The 12,626-nt window shown below is 49.9% G+C and overlaps 1 long non-coding RNA gene across 1 annotated transcript; it reads right to left on the reverse strand.

Moving 5' to 3' along the window:
* Window positions 1-551: 551 nt before the first annotated feature.
* On the reverse strand, window positions 552-1,537 carry LOC114608747. Its single transcript, XR_003709423.1, has 3 exons — window positions 1,161-1,537; window positions 907-1,065; window positions 552-743 (listed from the first exon to the last, which is right to left on the reverse strand). It is a non-coding gene; the product is annotated as an uncharacterized LOC114608747 (long non-coding RNA).
* Between the last annotated feature and the right edge of the window lie 11,089 nt (window positions 1,538-12,626).

The following is a 12,626-nucleotide window of genomic DNA, read 5'->3' on the forward strand; positions in this document are numbered from 1 at the left end:
AATTAATATAGTGAAGTTGAAAAGAATCTTAAGATAGGAAAAAGACTAATTTCATCTCGGACTGCTCAGATCCCCGAGTACACCGGGGTTAATGTAATTAACTTACAATTTGAGCCTGGGTTGTGTACATACACCAAATCTCCCCACTGGAAACCAGATTAGATTTTATTGCTCCATATATCCTGCTCCTCTATGCTGAGCCTCCAATATACTTCCCTCGATGACTTCGAGGCTCCGCTCCACAATGAAAATGCAGAACCATCTGGTCCTGAGCCTGCGCCGTTTATTTAAAGATTTAATTAAATACTGTAAATGGAAAGCTTCCCTGAATTAACATTTTAAATGTGACTTATTGCAGGTTTGATATTGTCTTAATGCCAGCCTGGGAAACTCCACCGCAAGTTGTTGACGTTCAAATTGAATTCATTTGGGTGGCTCCGGGGGGACCCATTAATTAATCTAAACAACTAATGGGGATTGGTTCTGACTTTTGATGAAGATTATTTACTGAGACAATTTGCGATGAATAAAGAGTCACAGTAGGCAAATGCTTAATTGAATTCAAAAAAGTCTCATTGTGCTTTAATATCAGGGATGCGGGCGTGTGAGTAAGCTTTGAAATGCAGGAGTAGGGCGAGAGCCTCAATCTCTTACCCCAGCTAATAACAGAGCGAATGGGTAATTACATCCGCCGGGTAACGTGCTCCTCCACAGGACAACAGGTCTGCCTGGCTAATCACTTCCTGGGGAAGAAGAGTCTGAAAGCACAAATGAAGACAGAATCCTGCCCTTCATCCTAAGGCTAGGTCCTAGGAAGCCCCAGGAAGCCGAGAAGCAGCCTCCGCAGCAGCAGCAGCAACCGCTGTCCTTTCCCCGCCCCTCCTCTACCCTTCAGGGTCCGCCCACCTGGGGAAGAGCCTCTCCTCCCGCCCCAGCTCCCTCCCGGGTACGCTGCTGTCAAACTCTCCAGGAGTTCTGATGAAATTCCACCTGGATTAAGCCGGAATGAACTTTCCAGTCTATCTTCTCATTTCATCTTCTGGGTCAGCAGCTCGGGTCAGAACTCTGCTTGAAGGAAAATGGAAGTTTCTAGAAGAAGCACACATACCCAGTCTGTGGTCTGTGCTAGCATGCAGCACAACACGAAATAGTGAACTTACCCAAAAGATCAGAAAGATAGTTTTTGAAGGAAAAAATTTTGTAACTCCGTTGCATAGTTCTCAGCGTGAACTTTGTATGTCATGGCCATGTCAAAAAGCTGGCCATGCTTGGCACAGGGAAAAATCTCTTCACAGAACCAGCATGGCCCAGGCAGAAGTCTATCCCCCTAGCATCCTGGCCTCTGAATCCTGTCCTCCAGGTCCAGAGAAGTCCGTGCCTCATGTGGTAGCCTCAGACTGGAGACTCCCCATGCCTCTCCATCCACCTCCACCCTCCCTGCCACCAGCTCCTGGCCACCAGTCTGCAGTCTGCTAGATTCCCAGAGGCACAGAGTCCTACTCACGTTTCTATAGCCCTGATAAAACACCAAGACAACCTAGAGATGGAGAGATATAATTGGGCCTTATGATTCCAGAGAGTTCGGGTCCATAATGATTAGGTCAGCTTTCCAACAGCTGCAGATATGGCAGCTGGAGGGGGAACTTGCGAGCTTACTAGAATGGCCCAAAGTTTCTAAGACTCCATCCCTGGTGACACACCTCCTCCAGCAAGGCCACACCTCCTAATCCTCTCCAAATAGCTACCAACTAGGGACCAGATCTGCAAACACATGAGCCTATTGGGGACATTCTTATTCAAACTGCCACAGCTGGGTTCTGGTTTCCATGAGTGTAACAGCACTGCCCTGGTTGGACCTCTCTCTCCCTTTCTGTTTCTCTACTTTCTACCTCTGCCTCCTGTTTCTCTGCCTCTCTATCTTTATCATCGACAGTGTGTCTTTCTCTCTCTCTGTTTTTCTGACTCTCTGTCTTTCATATCATCTCCAGGTGTCTCTGTCTCTCTGTCTCTCTGTCTCTCTGTCTCTCTCTCTCTCTCTCTCTCTCTCTCCCTTTCTCTATTACACTGATCTGTGTCCATCCTCTCCATCCCCCCTTCTCTCACACCACAGTTGGACGTAACTGGAGAAAGGACACACACTGGGGACACTTGTTCCATGAAGGTGCACCATCTGAACCCCTAAACACTGCTATATAAGGCAGTAATTTGCCCTATGCTATGATTAACATAAGTTGTCAGCCTGGCAGGGTACAGGGTCACCAGGGAATAAACCCTCTGGGCATATCTGTGAGGGAGTTTCTAGACTGGCTTAACTGACATGGGAGGCTCACCCTGGATGTAGGTGCCACCGTGCCAAGGGGTGTGGTCCTGGACTGAATAAAAGGGGGAAGGGCACCAGCCTTCATCTGTCTCTTCTTCCTGCCAAGGATGGGTGGATACCATGTAACCAGCCACCTCACATTTTGCCTCTGTAACTTCCTTTCTATGATGGACTGTATCCATCCAAGCTGTGAGCTGAAATAAATGCTTTCTCCCTCAAGTTCCTTCTTGTCAGATGCTGTGTCACAGTGACAGTGACATATCTGTCTGTCCCAGTAATTAGTCTGAAGGGCTCTCTGTGGTTTTAATAGGTTAAAGCCCAAGAAAGCCACCAGGACTCAGGCAGGTGCACTGGGGAACCAGCCCAAGGCCGTTGAGTTAAAGTCAGAGATCTGTCTGCTTCTCTCTGCAGCTCCTCCAATAACCATGGCCCCTGAGAAGCTCCTGATTCTTCCCCACAGACGTGTTCACACACAGATGACTGGATGTGTGTTTTCTGCTTCCTTATTCTTTACCCACTTAGGGTTTTGCCATGTTCACAGTTTCTGTGCTTGTTTTTCTCACTCCGTAATGAATCTTGGAAACTTCATTTAGACGTAGGATGTTCGAGCATGTTCGAGCGGACTCAGACGTTAGTGTGCTGCAGACCTTATTCAGTTTGCTTTGATACAAAGTCTCCTGAAGTGGAAACTTCTAGTTTCTTTGGGAAGTTAGTTATGTCAGATGATGCTTTGCTGGGGCACACAGGTGAAAGGATGTCTTGCTAAAGCAGACAAGTGAAAGGACACTTGGTGAAGGAGTATAAAGATGACCCCACATGTGGGACTGCATAAGGGTATCCTGGGTCATGGTTGAGCAGGTACTTAGAACCCCGAGATTCTCTGTGGAATTCCTCATGAGAACCGGCAGGAGTTCGGTCCCTCCCATCACCTAGGATCCTGAAAAACAGTCACAGATCTCCATAGAGTCACCCAGGCGATAGGCCTCAGGCCTTAGAGATTTACATACTAATGAAGGCCAGAGGGCAGAGCAAATTAAACATTTCTCCCCCCAGATCCTCCCCTAATCCTCCCCCTTTCTCCCTCCCTATATAACTCGGGATGGCCCTGAGTTTTTGGGGGATACGCCTAGATCCATCTATTATCCGTCATGTCAATAAACCTTTTTGGAACCAAGGACTTCCTCGTGTTACTGAGGCCTGCCGCCGCCAAGGCCCTCAGGCCGCTGGAACCGTAAGATCTCCCTCCCTGATGTGGGACCCGCCACGGCGGCGGGCTTGCGCCGCTGTGGCGGCCTTTTTTAAATTTTCCCCACACCCACAGACAGCGGGAGACGAGCACTGAGCAATGGTTGGTTTGCTCTGCCTCTCTTTTCTTCAGTTACACTGCCATTGAGAGAAGCTCACCCAAGAACTGCTGGGAAGTTCCTCCCCAGCCTTACCTCAGGACGGTTGTCGAGCCTAAAGGTTCCTTCAGGATTGAACTACAGCTACTTGGTGTCTGTCTGCTGAAGGGACAGGTGTGTAGCTACCAGTTCATGTGTGCTGTCTGCCTGCCTAGAGGACATTTTTGCTTCAGTTCAAGTGTTCCCTCTCTTCCCCATTTGTCCTGACTGGTCTTGTGTCAACTTGACACAAGCTAGAGTTATCTGAAAGGAGGGAACCTCAACTGAGAAAAGACCTCTATAAGATTCAGCAGTAGGACATCTTCTTAATTAATGATTAATGGGGAGGGCCCAGCCCATTTGGATGGAGATACCCCTGGGCTGGCGGTCCTGGGTTCTATAAAAAAGCAAGCCAGTAAGCAGCACCCCTCCATGGCCACTGCATCAGCTCCAGCATTCAGGTTCCTGCCCTGCTTGAGTTCCCGTCCTGACTTCCTTTGGTGATGAACAGCAGTGTAGAAGTGTAAGCCGAATAAACCCTTTCCTCCCCATGTTTCTTTGGTGACGCTGTCTCATCGCAGCAATAGTGACCCTAAGACACTGCTCATTCCTTTTTATCGTGTGAGCTGACCACTTTGCCTACCTGCCTTTTTAAAACATTATTTGTTTGCTTGCTTGCTTTTTATACAGAGTATCTGGCCCAGCCTACCCTAGAACTCCAAAACTATCCAAGACTGACCTTAAACTTCAGTTCTTCCTGCCTCTTACACTCAAGGGCTGAGGTTTCAGGTGTTCTCTAGCCCTGCTGGAGCCCAGTGGGGTTTAGTGCTTCTTTCTCTTCTCCGTTAAGTCCCCTGCGGCCAGAAATAAGACATGAATTTATGAAGGAAAGCCCTTCACTGGCAGAGCCACTTTGTAACAGGACATTGGTCATACTGTCTCCTTTCCACTGATGTAGGCCTGACTTTCATGAAGTTTCTCCCTTGGGAACACCAACACCTGTCCCTGGGAGAGGGGCCAGGACACATAGCAAGAGACCTTTTGTGGGGAGGGAGTCTCTAAATCCTCTCTTGAGAGCAGAGGGTCCACCAGAACCAACACCAGCTATCTGCATCTGTCAAGATTCAGAGAGAAGGTCTGTACCCCCAAGAGGGCTCAGCAGCCAAGTCCACTTGAAGTTCTTGGCAAGGACGACGACTCACGTTGGGTCTCCGGCACCCACATCAGGTAACTCACAGTCACCTTTAACTTCAGTGCCAGGGAATCAGACACCTTCTTCTTGCCTCTGTGGGGAGCTGCATGCATGTACACACAGACATACACGTAAATAAAACATAAAAAATAAAAATCTTGGGACTGGAGAGATGGCTCAGCGGTTAAAAGCACTGACAGCTCTTCCAGAGGTCCTGAGTTCAATTCCCAGCAACCACAGGGTGGCTCACAACCATCTGTCATGGGATCTGATGCCCTCTTCTGGTGTGTCTGAAGACAGCTGCGGTGTACTCATATACATAAAATAAATAAATAATTCTAAAAAAAACAGAAAGCAAACAAACAAAAATAATAAAGTCTTTACTAAAGAAGAAAAGGTAACCAGCAAAGGAAAATGAACTGGTGCATGTGTCACCGGAGCCATCGGGTGATGTCATGATGTTCTTCAAATTGCACAAGTGTGTGGACCCAAAATAGAGGGAAAGGAACACCCTCCTGGAACTCCACACCGGCCCTGCTTCTCTCCACGGCACCAGGAAGGACACTGCCTGCAGGTCCCCTACAGCAAAAGGCAGCTCTGAGAGCAGCCTGGAAGGATAGTCAGGACCCAAGGCCAGCCAGGCCTGTTCCGCTGTCAGCTCCAGCTTGATTAATTCCCAGGAAGCTTTCTTTACTCTTGCTCCACCCTCCTCCCAGCTCAAGATGCCAAATGCTGCCAGCTGTCCTGGGACAGGAGGAGCATTTGATCTGTTATCCCTGAATGCCGGCGTGGCAGAAGCTAACTTCGTCTGCGCTGACTGACCGACTTCTCCTCATCCCAGCCTTGGCTGCAGTGCCAGGCATCAAAGACGAAGGAGCTCACCCCTGCACGGCTGGCTCCAAGTGTGGGGCTTCAGTTGGTATCGAAATCACAGGCTGCCACTTGCACCGCCTGAGAAAGACACAGAAAATAATTTATTCACAGGCAAAATGCTTCTCTGGGATGCAGCCACACTGTAAAATCGCATGCAGCCACTAAAGGGAAATAGATATATACACTGGGAAGTATTTAAGGAATAGAATTCCAATGTGAAGGGGGGGGGGAGAGGGGGACGACAAGATACAATGTGATTTCAAGTTTATAAAAATAAACAAAGAGACTAAAAAAGGCAGAAAAGAGACCATCTTTCATTTCCAGGCAGGGAAAAAAAAACACAGATAATGTGTTTCCTCTTCTATGCTTTTCTATAGTTTCTGGATTTTTTTCCTCTATACACATAGATATTCCTTGGATAACATGCAATTAAACGTTTGTTTTAAAAAACAAAGCATAGGGGCTGGAGAGATGACTCAGTGGTTAAGAGCACTGTCTGCTCTTCCTGAGGAGCTGGTTCAGTTCCCAACACCCATCTCAGGTGGCTGACAACTATAATTCCAGTTCCAAGGAGCCTGGTGTCCTCTTTTGACCTTCCTGGAACCAGGCATGCATGTGGTACACATGCATACTAACGGGCAAGCAAACACCCACACAAAACAGATAAATCTTTAAAGGCAGAAGATGCTTTGATGGCACAGGTTCATTCCCACCACACGGCAAGTGGGTACCACGATAGTCAAGTAGAATCTGCTCCATTCACTATAACATATAGTGGGTTCCAGAACCCACCGGGCCCTGTCAGATGCTTCCAGACCCAGGCGGATGTGTTAGACTTGACATCGGAGCTCAGTGGACAAGGGGGGCTTGTCTGGGTGTCCCCATCTTTGGGACACCCGCCACTTTACCTGTCCTAAGTGGAATGTCTGGACAGGGTAAACAGAATAGGGGAAACTGACCACCAAAAAGGAAAGGATTCGTGGGCATACCTGCCCCCAGTCTCATCCTGGTACTGAGCACCCCAATACCCTCTTGGCTTCCCTTATCTCCACCCAGAACATGCCAGGCAGGCAGGTAGGTAGCAGGCAAAGGATGGGCAGAGGCTGCATCCCCAGCCGTGTTAACTTCCTGAGCACCCACAACTGTAAGACAGGGATGTTAACAGCACCGGGCAGTGAGATGCTGAGAGTCTGGGCAGTGTGGTCCACATGGCAACCACATCACTCTCCATCAGGCGCCTCACTGAAAAGGTCCAAACCCAGCTCCACCTTTCTGACCCACAGAGTGTAGCAGGTACCTGATTTTGCACTGCCACCAAGTCCCCTGGGTACCCTTGCTTATTATGGGCGAGGACACGGGCCCAAAGCCAGAAGGCCACCAGCCTCACCCGCAGCTAGAGCTGGGCGTGGAGTTGACCAGGTTAGAGTAAACAGCTCAGGTTTCCCCTCCCCCACCTCGGCGGGGATATCTGTGTCACCAGTAGAGGAAAAGAAGCAGGGTGGGTTCCCTTTATCGCCCTGGCTTTTGTTTCTCAGGGATGCTGGTGCCCAGGGATGTGGTACCCTTCCAGGCGCCTCCCCCAATTCCCGAGTTCATCCGCTTTCCTCTTGCTTACAAACACCTGGAGCGTCTGCGAATACGCAGGTCTAGAAGTGGGGAGTTTATCACAGTTAAGTCGGTGGTGGGGAAAGGGGTGTGTGTGGAGGGGGAGGTGGCGAGGATCAGCAAAGATTAGTGAATTATTCACACCTCTCCATCAGGACGCTAGCTCCCCTTCTACTCAAGAACACGTATCAACATCCTTCTATTTTGCCGTCCATTTTGAAAGGAGGCAAGGGAGGGGGAATAGCATAATGTTTAATTAAGAAATTAAGCCACTCTTTTCCTAAATATTCAATTCAGGAAGGGGGAGGGGAGAGGCCAGCCAGCCCAAGAAAATGGTTTTTATCACCAGGAGAGAGAGAGAGAGAAAAAAAAAAAATCCGATGCCCAAAATAGCCCCATGGTTGCCCTAGCAACTAGCATATGCTCCCCCTCCCCCTCCCGTCCGCCTTTGCATACGGCTGCATATTTCTATCATCTCCCTTGCAGGCACAGTTCATAAACACGGCGGCATAATAAAGAACGTTATCGCCGATGACTTACGGCCCAGCTGCGCCCAGCCAGATAGCAAGTGGCGAGCCAATACAATTTCATGCAGCGAGGGCCACAGATAGATGGGGTGCCCTTCAAGTGCGATGCTACTTCCGTGAGTCAATCCAGATTCGGAAATAAAGTTGGTCTCGCCCTCTTCCCCATCCGCCAGAGACAAAGCAGGCCTGGCTGATGCCCGGGAGTCTCATTAGGGCCGGAACAAGCTCGCCCTGAGCCCCGGATTAGCCTGCCAGACTTCTGAGCAGCGCTCTGCCCGCGCCTCCCGCCTCTGCCTTGTCAAAGGGCCCAGCCTGGGATGGATGAGGGCCTGTTTGAATTAATTATCCTCTCTTCAGAAGGATTACTGGGGGGGGGGGGTGTCCCATGGCTACCGTGGGGGTTGGGGCAGGCTCCACACACCCAGCCAGGATCCTGGGGGGGGGGGGGGAGGTGTTAATTGAGGGGTTCTCTCGGCTTTCTAATGCAAGGGCCCTCAAGGGCCACTATGTCCAGGGAGATTTCTCTTAATTAGGGACAGTTTGTTTCCTTGATTTGAAAACCCCTTCATAAAACTGCTTCCCTGGTCCTGGGTCCAGGCCAGGCCAGAGGTTTGTCTTACACCTAAATAAAGCAGAGGTCATGTGTGCTGGTGGAAGGATCTGGTCCACAAGAAGGAAGAGTCCAGGCTGCAGGGTTCCGGCGGCTCCTGGACAAGGACAGGAGGGAGGGTCAAGGGCAAGTTTGGTCATCCTTACAGGAGCCTGCTCAACGAACCAGCCACCCCCACCCATCCCCCATCCCTACCCTCCACTCCCACCCTCCCTGGCAGCACAGAATATATGGATCCTGAGAGTCCCCTACTGTCCCTCTACCACCAATGTAAAGTCCCTGCCAAGCCACTCCCTAGCCAAGTTAGACAACTGGAATAAGGTCTATCTGTGGCTACTCTCTGACTCTGGTGGGCAGAGGGCCAGGTTAAGGGGAGGTGGCTGGCAGTGAAGCCAGGGACAGTGAGGGCTGGGACCGCTGAGCCGCAGGTAAAGCAGGGTGGCAGGTTTCGTTAGCACTACCTCCTGGGCCTGGGTAATACGAAGCCCAGATAAGGGCAGGCTGCAGTAGCTGCGCCCTCAGGACCAATCCACTGAAGAATTAAGCCAGCCAGGGAGCTCTGCGGTGAGTTGGGGGTCAGGAGAGTTGGGGAAGGCACCTTCTAGTCCTGGAAAACCCAAATAGGACCCTAGCGCCCAGGGTCCTTCTTAGGCCACAGGCAAAGCCAACTAAGAGGCTGTACCTGGGCCACCTGCTAAGGGAAGAGCCAGAGAAAGCCTGTTGGGTCACAGAGAGGAAGCCAGGCAGTAAAGAGGCCCACGATTCTCACTGGCACAAGGCCTCCTGGAGTGTCCTCTGACCTGGCTGCCAAGTCAGCTGTACTTATGCCATGAACAGCATTGCCTCTAGGTGAAAGGGCCTGGACATTTGGGTGACAGTAGGTGTCAAAGGGGAAGATGTGGAGGCCTGGTTTTTGTTCTGTCCAGATATACCCAAGGTGACTGGGAGTGGGGGTGGGGTGGGGACATTCTCCAACATCTACTGCTGAGCTACAGAAAGCAAGAAGGGAAAGCTACCTCTCTTAATCCTTTACCCCAGTTCTCCCAGAGCTCTTCCCCAGGTCCTATGAAGTTTCAGACTTATACATATAGAGGCAAAAATAGTGTGGCATTAAAAAATGACCATCTTAGCTGGGCATGGTGGTACATACCTTTAATCCTAGCACCCAGGAGGCAGAGGCAGGCAGGTTTCCAAGAGTTCCAGGCCATCCAAGAGTACAGAGCAAGACCCTACAAAACAAACAAACAAACAAACAAACAAAAACAACATTGAAAGTAACAATTTAGTGCCATTTAGGTCAATCACAATGTTGGGCAACCCTCGTCTCTGTCTTGTTCTGAGTCTTTCTTTTCTTGGTGCTGGGGACAGAACGCAGGGCCTTTGCCACACAAAGCAAGACTTCTACCACAAAACAGCCTCCCAGCCCTCTAAATCTTCGTTATGTTCATAAAAGGAAACTGCTAGAGTTTGGGCACTGTGTCCCGCAGAGGTCCATGTGTGGATGGCTTGGTCCCCAGGGTGTCATCACTGTGGACTTGAGCCTTGTGGGGGTCACTGGGTCACAGAGCATTCTATTTCCTGATGAGGTAGGCTTGTGGCTTTTAGGCCTCCATTGGGGATGCCAGGGAGAATGGTGGGAGCCTGTGGTAGAACAAACTGCCTATCTCATGTCTGGAAGCACAGGAGGAAGACGGTTCTATGACACAGTCCTGTCTGGGTTATACCCTTTATGATCTTTAGAAATTTCTAGCTTTTCCTCCACTCTGCTAAATGCAAGAAGAGACTGGCACCAAAGACCAAAAGGTTTGCAGACACACTCAGCATCAAATCTGCTGTTGCTCCAGGACAGAGTTTGGGAAGAGGACCCAGAGGCAGCTCACCCTCGCCTGTCCCCCTCCTGTGTGAAAGGGCAGGGCTCAGTGGGGCATACCTGGAACACAGCACTGGGGACTGGAGACAGGAGGATTGCTGTGAGTTTGAGGCCAGTTTGGGCTATGTGATGAATACCAGTCTAGTGTGAGCTACAGAGCAAGACCCTGTTTCAAAACAAAACACCAAAAAAGAAGGAAAAAAAAACACAGCAGGAAGGAGCAGTCTCATTTTTGTTCCCATGGCAAAGGAGGCTTGTGACCCCTGCTCTGATCCAGAACAAAGCAGAACTAGACCTTGTATTCTTCAGACAGGGCAGGTCTGCGGGATAGGAAATTCACAATTATTTCCTCCGTCTCTGGAAACCTTCACCTCCACCTCATAACGCTTACAGACTTCAACACTCAGGCCGAAGAATCTACGGAACCATACGTGGAGGAAACACTGCTGAGAAATGACACCAGGACTTTGTCCTCTCTGTCCCCATGTCATCTCAAGGCAGAGACCTGTTTCTTCTCTGTCATTCTCCAACGTGAAGAGCATCTGGTCCCAGCAGCTCCCAAATCCCATCAGTAGCTGAGCGTCCAGGTCAGCCTCTGTGCCTTTGTCCTGAAAAAGAGGCTGCAGGGACAGGGAGTCCCCTCTGCCCGTCCCCAGTTGGGGTGAAACAGACAAACCTCTACTGGAGCCCTGTGTCAGAGAAGAGAGTGAGGAATTGTGACCCCGGAGAAGGATGATTGGTACAATGAATGCCCAGATACCTCCCTGCATTGAGCTGTTTATAAAAACAGACAGCTACACATTTCGTCTCTGATAAGACAGAATCCCCTCACGCTGCAGTCCTGGGCTCTGTGCTCTCTTGACTTGTCCTTCTCTGTCACACTTCCTTGTGCTGTGAAGACCCTGCCCTATGATACTTTGTGATGCTGCTTCCAGGAGGGGTGAGCATGGGGCCCTGGGCATGGGGAATAAGGGGCGCCCACTGCACATCTGGGGCTACGGTGAGTGTGAAGGGGAGGGAAAAGGCTCTTGGACTCCCCTGGGGGTGAGATAGATTTGTGTATGTGCTAGGTATCATTAGCTGTGGCTTTCGGATTTCATCTCAGCAGATACATCTGGTACTGTGATAAAACACCTGAGGGAGAGGCTTGCTTTGCTCACACTTGGAAGCGACAATACTTCTTGTGATAGTAGGAAGTCACAGCGGGGACAGGAGCAGGAGGCAGCTGCTCACACCCTCGGAAGCCAGGAACCAGAGAGGGATGAACACTGGTGCTGGGCTCACCTCTCCTTTTGTTTTAATGTTTATGATGAGTACACTGTCACTGTCTTAAGACACACCAGAAGAGGGCATTAGATCCCATTACAGATGGTTGTGAGCCACCTTGTGGTTGCTGGGAATTGAACTCAGGACCTCTGGAAGAGCAAGTAGTGTTCCTAACCGCTGAACCATCTCTCCAGCCCTCACCTTCTCCTTTTTATGGCAGTTCTAGTAGTCTATAGCCCATGGGATGTTGTCACCCGTGCTACGAGGAGGGGTGCGGGGAGGAGGTCTCCCAACTTCGATTAAGCCAATCTAGAAACTTCCTCACAGACATGCCCAGAGTTTTGTTTCCCAGATGTTTCTAAGAGACCAGATCTTGGGTTCAGACTCCATCTCAGAGAACATGACTGTCTTAGTCAGGGTTTCTATTCCTGCACAAACATCATGACCAAGAAGCAAGTTGGGGAGGAAAGGGTTTATTCAGCTTATACTTCCATGTTGCTGCTCATCACCAAAGGAAGTCAGGACTAGAACTCAAGCAGGACAGGAAGCAGGAGCTGATGCAGAGGCCATGGAGGGATGTTACTTACTGGCTTGCTTCCCCTGGCTTGCTCAGCTTGCTTTCTTAAAGAACCCAGAACCGGGATGTGGTAGCGCATGCCTTTAATCCCAGCACTTGGGAGGCAGAGGCAGCGGATTTCTGAGTTCGAGGCCAGCCTGGTCTACAGAGTGAGTTCCAGGACAGCCAGGGCTACACAGAGAAATCCTGTCTCAGAAAAAAAAAAAAAAGTGGAAAAAGGGCACTTGTTGCTCTTACAGAGGACCTGAGTTTGGTTCCCAGCACCCACATGTTAGCTCACAACTATCTGTAACTCCAGTTTCAAGGACTCTGATGCCCTCTTCTGACTTCTGTGGACACTAAGGATATATGTGGTTTATAGATAGATAGATAGATAGATAGATAGATAGATAGATAGATAGATA

Source organism: Grammomys surdaster, unplaced genomic scaffold (assembly GCF_004785775.1).
Source record: "Grammomys surdaster isolate TR1022 unplaced genomic scaffold, NIH_TR_1.0 125940, whole genome shotgun sequence".
NCBI classification, from domain to species: domain Eukaryota; kingdom Metazoa; phylum Chordata; class Mammalia; order Rodentia; family Muridae; genus Grammomys; species Grammomys surdaster.